General features: G+C 46.2%; 1 long non-coding RNA gene and 1 pseudogene across 1 annotated transcript; both read left to right on the forward strand.

Annotated features, from left to right (window-relative positions):
• Positions 1-400: 400 nt before the first annotated feature.
• LOC107717193 (uncharacterized) overlaps positions 401-9,835 on the forward strand; it is an 11,398-nt pseudogene continuing 1,963 nt past the window's right edge.
• Positions 5,100-6,118, forward strand: LOC107717217 (uncharacterized). Its single transcript, XR_001637293.1, has 3 exons — positions 5,100-5,174; positions 5,628-5,777; positions 6,090-6,118. It is a non-coding gene; the product is annotated as an uncharacterized LOC107717217 (long non-coding RNA).

Here is a 9,835-nt window from a genome sequence, read left to right on the forward strand (position 1 = left end):
CTCCATATTAATCTGGTTAAATGTAAATTAATTTAATCTTACTCTGCGGTATATGAACGGTGTTGATCCGGGATGTTGTCATTGCGATCGTGACGACCGTAACATAATTCTCCCGTTTGCATTGTGATCTGTATTTTTACATATTTATTTTAATATTTTTTATATATCCCTCCATGGCATATTTAAGTCCCATTTGAAGGTCCTTCTGTGTCCCAAATTTATCAGAAACCCCTCGGAAGAAGACAACCCCGAGGGCTGTCCTCACTGCACGAAGTTCTGGGCTAAAACCCGAGAGTGGAGACTCTGCGTGGCAGTAGCTGGGAAGTCGGACCCATGCCTCTCTGCTCAATCCAGAGAGGAACCGATGGATTGTCCGCAGGCTGTCAGCTTGTGGGGAGAGATGATGGAGAGGGTATCACCCGTCCTTCCCCCGCTGTTCGAAGATCCGTTAGCGGGAGAGGAAGATGACGAGGACGAAATGTTGTCGGCCATCCTCGAGGACGAGGATGACGATGATGAAGATGCTATTCTTCCCCCAAATCAGTCGTGTCCGCCGAGGGCACAGGATGTGAGTTCACCCTCCCCTGTACAGACGGACAAGGACCTACTTGAGGTCTGTCGCAGGGCCGCGGCTAAACTGTCGATCGACTGGCCATCCCAACCGGCAGGTCAGGGGGCTGAAAGAGATTTGTATGATGGAAAAAGACTTCTGTCACGTCTCCCTCCAACGAGGCCGTTTATTCCAGCCGTCTCGGCTTGTGTGGCTGAAATTAAGAGGTTTTGGGACAAGCTTTTTTCCCACCGTGTGCCCGTCAAGGGCTTCTTGAGGCTGGGTGTTCAGGGAATAGAGGATTTGGGGATGGCGGATCCTCCCCCTGTCGAATCTTCTGTGGCTAATCATTTGCACCCAAGTCGCAGGGCAGCGCTCTCTGCAACCGGAGCCTCGCTGCCAGGGAAAACGGAGCACTTCGCTGCCTCTGTTTTTCAAAAGATCTATAAATCATCTGCACTGGCCGTTCGTGCTTTGAACACGATGTCCCTCCTTACTGCCTATCAAGCGGAGTTATTTGAGGAGATGGGGCGTCTGCTGGACTCCAGATCTCCCAACCCAGCGCTCTGGGAGGAGATATGCGTCATCGCAGATTTAAACCCGCGCACGTCCCGCGGAGCAGTTCAAAGCTGCGGTCGGAGTATGGGCTTAGCGGTCGTGGGAGAGAGATCGCTATGGCTGGGTTTGTCAGGCCTCTCTGACAAAGAAGGTGGAGTTTTTGGATGCCCCTATTGATCTAAAGGCCATGTTCGGCGCGACGGTAACAGCGATGCGTCAGCAATGTGACAAAAGGGGGAGAGGCATTCGAGGTCTGTCTCCCCAGAAAGCCGGCAGCTCGGCCTTATCACCCGAGCCGACCAAACTTCAGACCTTCAGGGAGAGGGGGACATTCTGACTATCAACCTTCCCATCCGGCTCCACCACAACAGCCGGGAAACACGGGCCCTCAGTCTAAGCCCGGTTTTGTGAAACCAAAGCAGCCGCAGCAGCGAAACACCGGTCGGCAACCCCTCAGGGAAACAAAAAGAAGCGGTCGACCTGAGACGTCAGCTTGGCATCAGGAAGGGTTTGGAGACAGCACTCAGGGTTTCTCTGTCCCATCCCTTCAGAACAATTCCATTATCCCTCCCATGGGGAAAAGGAGAAGGAATTTAGATGTGAAATGGGCTTGTGTGGTCAGTTCAAAGTCCAATGTGTACGGGGAAAGGGCCCATGTTCCTCTGGTGCCCCCCAAAGAATTGTCTCTCCCTCCACCTACGAGATTTGTTCTGAGGGAGGAAGGACAAAAGTTCATAAGCATCCCATCACAAATAAAGTTTTCTCTGACACATCCAGGCCAAGGGCTGAGGGCGCAGAGTGGGATAAAAATAAATAAATATCACAAAAAATTAAAACAATCACAAATAAAGGCGAATCTAACTCCTTCACTGGAGCGTTATACCCCTCCTTCGCCACTAGAGTGTGCTGCAACACCGCTAGTGAGCGAAGACGAGAAGGGCCCACTCGCAGCTCAGGCGGCGAACTGGCGAGCATGCGCAGTTCATCCCTGGGTTTTAACCACGATAGACAGGGCATACAGACTTCAATTCACTGTTAAATGGAGTGGTAATCTCAGTGGCCCAAGGGGAAGCAGCTCAGGTTTTAGAGGAAGAAATATCCTCTTTAATGAGAAAAGGAGTGATACGAGTGATTCCAACGAGAGAAAGCCACATAGGTTTTTACTCCCGGTATTTTGTGATTCCAAAAGAGGGGGAGGTCTCCGTCCCATCTTGGATTTACAGATCCTCAACAAACACCTCAGAAAATAAAAATTCAAAATGCTGTCACTCAGAATGTTGTGTCAGAGTATTCGTCAGGGAGATTGGTTCACCTCAGTGGACCTCCAGGATGCATATTTTCACATAGATATTTTTCCTGCTCACAGGAAATATCTGAGGTTCGCTTATCAGGGCACTGCATACGAGTATACGAAAATACACTTTGGCCTTGCTTTGGCTCCCAGGGTTTTCAGCAAATGTGTGGAAGCGGCTCTGACGCCGTTAAGGAATGGAGGGGTCAGAGTTTCATCATATCTGGACGACCTGCTCATCTGCGCGCCGTCCTCGCGGCAAGCAGAGAGCGATACGTACACACTAGTGATGCATCTGGAGAGATTAGGTTTCAAGATAAACCAGACGAAGAGTTGTCTAACTCCTGCACAGGAAATAGTCTACTTGGGTCTCAAGTTGAATTCAGTGATGTTTCGAGCCTCAGAAAATACAAATTCAAAATGCTTTCGCTCAGAACTTTGTGTCAAAGTATTCGTCAGGGAGATTGGTTCACCTCAGTGGACCTCCAGGACGCATATTTTCACATAGATATTTTTCCTGCTCACAGGAAATATCTGAGGTTCGCTTATCAGGGCACTGCATACGAGTATACGAAAATACACTTTGGCCTTGCTTTGGCTCCCAGGGTTTTCAGCAAATGTGTGGAAGCGGCTCTGACGCCGTTAAGGAATGGAGGGGTCAGAGTTTCATCATATCTGGACGACCTGCTCATCTGCGCGCCGTCCTCGCGGCAAGCAGAGAGCGATACGTACACACTAGTGACGCATCTGGAGAGATTAGGTTTCAAGATAAACCAGACGGAGAGTTGTCTAACTCCTGCACAGGAAATAGTCTACTTGGGTCTCAGGTTGAATTCAGTGATGTTTCGAGCTTTCCTATCAGAGGAACGCATCAAGACATTTCACAGCTGCCTCTCCCTTTTTCAACGAGGGAGATCAGTCTCTTTCAGAATGTGTCTTCGGCTACTGGGTCTGATGGCCTCGACAGTGTCAGTGGTTCCCCTGGGACTGCTGCAAGTGAGGGATTTTCAGATCTGGACAGCGTCACAGTGCATTCACCCCGAGAGCCGTCTCAGCCGTAGAGTGCGCATCTCACCAGAATGCATGAGCGCTCTTCTTCATTGGAGAGCCCCATCTTTTCTCAGGACAGGATGCCCTCTGGGTCCTGTTATGTTAAGGAAAGTGGTGGCGACAGATGCATCGTTCGGCCGGGCTGCCGTAGATCTCTTTGCATCGCGCGAAGACGTGCAATGTCCCCTGTTCTTCTCTCTGGCTGGCGACGATGCACCGTTGGGTGTGGATGCTCTAGCCCACGAGTGGTTGGGTTACCTCCGAAAGTTATAGAGACAATTCAGAACACGAGGGCTGCCTCGGCATGTTCTTTATATAATCTCAAATGGAGGGTGTTTGAGGGATGGTGTACAGATAGAAACATTGTTCCTTTCTTGTGTTCAGTTTCGGATGTGCTGTGCTTCCTACAGGACCTTCTGGATAAGGGCAGAGCCTTCTCTACAGTTAAGGTTTATCTGTCCGCTATCTCGGCATGTCATGTTGGTCTTAACACGGGTACGATTGGCCAACACCCTCTCGTCTGTCGATTTATGAGAGCATGTAGGCTACACCCAGAATCGAAGCCGCTGGTCCCGCCTTGGGAGTTGTCCATAGTTCTGAACGTGCTCTCAAAAGCCCCTTTCGAACCCATTGATAACATTGCTTTGAAGCTGCTCACTTTAAGATGGCTCTGTTACTTGCACTCACTACAGCAAAAAGGGTGAGTGAGCTACATGCTTTATCAGTTCACTTCTCATGTATGATGTTCGCTCCGGGGGGTCGAAAAGTAATTTTTAGACCTAACCCGGCGTTTGTGCCTAAGGTGTTTGATCACGCTGGTGCAGTTCAATCAGTGGACCTGCTAGCTTTTCATCCACCACCTTTTTCATCCCCAGAGGAGGAGAGGTTACACAGTTTATGTCCGGTTTGTGCTCTGTATATGTATGTTCAGAGAACCCGCACGCTTCGTAAGAGCAATCAGCTATTTGTCTCGTGGGCTGACTCTTAAAAATGGAAAACCCATCTCCCGTCAACGCCTTTCCCAATGGGTGGTGGAGGCTATCGTGTTATGTTACAACAATGCGAATATAGAGCCCCCAATAGGATTACGAGCACACTCTACTACAGCTATGGCTACATCCTGGGCTCTGTTAAGAGGCATTTCTATTAAAAAAATTTGCGCGGCAGCCAGCTGGTCTTCTCCGCACACATTTGCTCGTTTCTATAGACCGGATGTGACAGAATCCTCTCTGGCCCACTCAGTCCTAGGAGTGAGTAGTCAGGGTGAATAATGCAGGTTATTAAGGGGCGAATTCCTCATATTATTCTGTTTTCACCTCCATCGGGAGTTATGACTCAGATAATAACCTACTCTTTCTTTAGTCTACTTCGTCAGCATATCGGCAATACGGGAGTTGTCTATATCCCATAGTGAGATACCGAACAAATGTTAGAAAGAGAACAGAGAACCGGGGTTACGTCAGTAACCTAACGGTTTAATGTGACGTCACACAGTGGTGCGGTGCTCTGAGCTGTGATAACAGCAAATCACGGATTATTTACCAAGAGATGTGGACGTATGGGATTCTTTTGATTAATAGATGTTTTTTAACTTTGATCTAAGTACAGTTATGTGAGTCTAGAATGTTTATGCTGCACTAAACTTTGACAAACAACACTCTGATCCGCAAACAAACAGATGAAGAAGAGGAGGATGATGACGGTCCAGCGCATACAAGGAGAAAGGTTTGTAGTTTTAATTTCCACATTCTTATTTTTATGAATATAACTGGATGTAATTACTTCAAGGATGTTAATGTGAAGAGGATTTGTTTGTACTATTAGTATTATAATTCTATAAAAGATCGTTCTTTTCAAATAATCTCAGTTAACTAAATATATAAGCTGCAGTGATGATTATGATGACAATGTACTGCAGTCAAATTTATATGCATCAATATGTCTGAGATCATTTGCAGTAACGTTAGCTGTGTCCTGCTTTTACAGTTGCTATGTAAGCAGACTTTTATGTACAGGTGCTCACCACTACCAAAACACATGCAACTGACTACAACAAAACACAGAAATCACAGTTTTGTTGCTACTTTAGTTGCTTCTTCACTTAGCATGTAGAGACATATGGAATAACTGAATATTTCTCTTAAATGTGCCACAAATGTCTTTTAACCTGTTTTCCAGTAACCAAGAGAAGTGTCATCGCAGAAGAAATGGCAGAAGTTCGTCAGACACCTGTGAACACCGAGCAGTGCTTGGAGTCAGACAGTGGACATCATCTTTATTATACTTCTCTGACTGTACTAGCAAGGAGCAGTTAGAGTCGATGAGAAAGTAAGTTCAAGTACATGTCTGCTCTGACCATGATTATACTATGTAATATAATGTTTTCTGCAACAATTGGGGGGAATCTTAACTGAGGAGACAAACTGACCAACAGGAAGCTATGGATCTATTGAATGTGTATTTTTCAAGCATTTTATTGTGGCATTCACTGTTATTTTTCTGCACAGTGATGACTAGTGAAAAGTGTTTCTACTAATTAAAAGTAGAAAAAGTATAGTTAACCCAGAATTCTGTCATCATTTACATTATTACATCAATTCCCCCACTTTTTTCAAACCCCTGACTTTTGTTTTTCTTCAGAACTCAAAAGAAGATACTTTGAAGAATGCTGGTAATCAAAACCAGCAGGCTTGTCACATGTAGACGACATAAAGGAAGTAAATGATTTAAAAAAAAAAATTCACTTTAAATTTCAATCATACTGGACACAGCCACTCAATGTGCTAGAATTAAATGGGTAAATAATAAGTAAATAGTCCATCAACGAATACTTCAGAATGACCATGGCACTCTTGTGAATTAAAAAGCCTTTATTATCAAATGGCTACATCCAAGAAATCTAAAAACTCTGGACTTTGTTTGAATGAGTAAATAGTCTTTCAAACAGCATGTGCTTTAATACAATATATATATATATATATATATATATATATGTGTGTGTGTGTGTGTGTGTATTTAATTTCATTCAGTTTGGTGCATTTAGTTCGACCTTTAGTAATAGATACTTGTGCATCATTTGCTCTTTACAGGTGCAGAAATGAAAGCTCCCAAGCAAAGAACTCACTAGACTAAGATGTGGAAAGACATGCTGCAAAATGACCCACAATGAGCAACAACCAAGAACAGTATTCACTGATTACCTTTAAAAATGATTCATAGTAACAGTTTGGTAACAGTTATTTAAATTATTTTACCAAGTACAAAAGGTTTAATTAGAAAACTTTGCCATTCACCAATGTGTTTTTCAAAACACCTTTTAAATTTTTTATGTTTTAACCTTTATTTATTAAATGTTACAGTGTACATATAAAAGCCTCATTCATTCAAGTAAATGCATGGGTAACTTTGCAAAATGTAAAATATTTTATCTACACTTATTGTATAACTGCTGTTTTTTGCTGTAATTGCATGGTTTTGTAAATAAATTGTTTTGTAAATAAATTTTCCTCATGCCAGCTTGTTCAAGCTAGTTATTTTAGTTATTTTATGGACTTTCATAATAATGAGATGTTTATAGATTTGTAAAGTCATGACTCTTGTTATTTATGTACTAAGGCCCTTTCACACGGAACGCGGCAGTCGCGAGTGTCTAGTTCCCTTTCGTGGAACTTCGAACTGCGTCCTCTAGGGGTCGCTATGGGGGAACGCCTCGTCGTGACCCGTGTCTGAAGCCTACATTGAAAAAACACCAACTTGTTTGGCCGGCGACAGCCATGACGTCACTACCGTCGCGACTAGTACAAAATAGGCGCCGGTAGCACATCATTCACCTTCTTCGTCTTCACTGACCGTGCTGTTTGAAGCGTGCATTCCAAAAGCAAAGTAAGAGCTTTTTCTTTCCTACCATGGCGAGCACTAGCGAAGCGTTTAGAAAGTGTGTACATCCGTGTCAGCGGTTCCTGACACCCGATGATTCACACGATCTATGCGTTGTTTGTTTGGGCGAGGAGCACGCACGCGATGTCCTCGAGGGGGCAATCTGCGTGCACTGTGAGAGCTTTTCGCTGAAAAAGCTCCGTTCTCGTTTGTCTCTCTTCTCGAGTGGAGAGGGACAACCATCTGTTTCCCGCGGTTCAGGACCCGCCGCTGCTGAGGCACGGAGGAGAATGAGCTCGTGGGGATCTCAGGTGGACCTAGCCGATGAGGCTGAAGGGGGCGAGAGACAGCCGCTGGACGATGATATCCTCTCTCTAATATCATCTGATCCAGGGGCCAGTGCTCAGTTGGGCCCAGCCCAACAAGAGCAGGAAATGGATGTGGAGAGTGAAGAAGCTGAGGCTGAGCTTTCCCAATCCACCTGCCCTGCGTATGATGAGCTGTTAGAGGTAATGGATCGAGCCACGGCAAGGCTCGAATTACCGTGGAAACGAGCCAAGGAGGTGACGTCGCGAGGTCGCCTCGACAAACGTTATCTCTCTGGCCATACACCTCCAGCTCAAGTGAGCCTTCCTTTCCTTCCTGATCTCCACACTGAGATCGAGAAGGAATGGGAGAGGCCGTTTTCCTCACGCGTATACCGGTTTCAGCATATTCACACGGTACGCGGCAGTCGCGAGTGTCTAGTTCATTCTCAATGGGAGACATGCGGAAATCGGCAAAACGCGGGCGGTTTCGCTGGCGGCGCGGAGGCGGAGCGCAAGCGGTGTTCGTGCACCCACAATCCTGCCGCTTCCACGGGCACGGCGCTTCGCGGCAGGCGCCGCCCAAGATAAAAATATTTTATCTTTTTGTGAGCAGCAGCGGCAGCCGCGTCGGTTTCAACCAATCAGTGAACAGATTACTAACAACCATTACCACATCAATACGATTTTTTTTTTTTGCATTTCTAGCAAAGCCCTGGGCCTGGGATGCATTGTTTAGGCTCAATTAATCTCCTCAATTTTCCTTTAAAATTATATTTCATTCAAATTTTTACTTCAATCATGACCTCACAGGTAATAATGCTCTTTAGGCAAATCAACTTCGATCACTTGTGGCAAACGAAAAAAAAAGGTAAATAATGCCAACAATTAATGACAGAATGACACAAACACAAATTTCCATTATGTTTTATTTGGTTTTTAGTAAATGCAAAGGTGATGTTGACAATTGTCGATTCCACCGCTTGCCGCGTACGGTGTGAAAGGGCCTTTATATAATTAAAATGAAAGTAAACGTTTTGTCTTGGTAACATTATCAAATTTAAATGAAATATTACTGAACAGTACAGTAGATATAGAAATGAATCTGGGCTAAGTCTGGTGTGCTGCGCAACGGGCCGAGTCCGGCTTGGATGCGGCAGTGTCGGCAAGTTACGGCATCGCATCTGGTCCGGTTGATTCGGCCAAGAATCTGAAAGTGAGTACACAGGCATCCAGGCCGGGTGCGGCAGATGGATCCGGGCCTATGGACAAGTCTCTAGCAGGTAAAAATGTAACTGAAAATGGCCCGAGTGTGAGAGGGATTGTGTATGAGGTAGATGTAAATGGCTTATCAGCAAACGTCAAATTGGTAAGTTTTCACTAGACATTAGTGGAGTCAGCAGTTCGCTTGACAGTAAATAAGGATCTAATCCTAAAGTTTTTTTTTTTTTTTTAAATACCATTGTTCCCTTTCGATACTTCACTCGTACTGCGTCTGCTTAAGATGCATATGGGAAAAAAGCCTTTTTTCTCCTGAACTGAAGCCATTTTCATTCACGCAGTGAAACTGCACGGCCATTGGTTCGTGCAGAGCTTAAAAAACGAACCAATGGCTCGACAGCGGAGCCCGCTCACTCGTCTAAGCCTTGTAGGACCACTTCAGCTCTCGCTGGATGCGTCTACACCTCAGCTGGACAGGTGGCTTCGGCGCTTCATTCTATGGCGGTCCTCCAGGTCTTCCAGGCCAAAATCCTCGCATCCTCCGAGTCTGGCCTGGACCCCGCTACCCTCAGGGATCTGAGGAGTGCGACTGACCTGGTTCTACGCGCCACCAAGACCACCGCCCTGGCGATTGGGAGATCGATGGCCAGCCTTGTGGTGCTCGAGCGCCATTTATGGTTGACGCTGACGGAGATGAAGGACTTGGATAAAATCCCCTTCCTCGACGCTCCTGTCTCCCCCAAAGGTCTTTTCGGCCCGGCAATCGAAGGATTCGCTAAACGCTTCACGGAGGCACAGAAATCGTCCCAGGCTATGCAACATTTCCTGCCTAAGCGCTCCAGCTCCGCTGCTGCCTCAGCTCACCCAAAATCTGCGCCGACTCAGCAGCCTGCGAAACCAGCACCTGCCGCCCCCGCTGTTCAGCCCACTAAAGCGCAGCAGACGCGGGGACGCTCTCACTCGGCCAGACGCTTACCTCTTCCT

Source organism: Sinocyclocheilus rhinocerous, unplaced genomic scaffold (assembly GCF_001515625.1).
Source record: "Sinocyclocheilus rhinocerous isolate Xijiao unplaced genomic scaffold, SAMN03320098_v1.1 scaffold3377, whole genome shotgun sequence".
NCBI lineage: Eukaryota > Metazoa > Chordata > Actinopteri > Cypriniformes > Cyprinidae > Sinocyclocheilus > Sinocyclocheilus rhinocerous.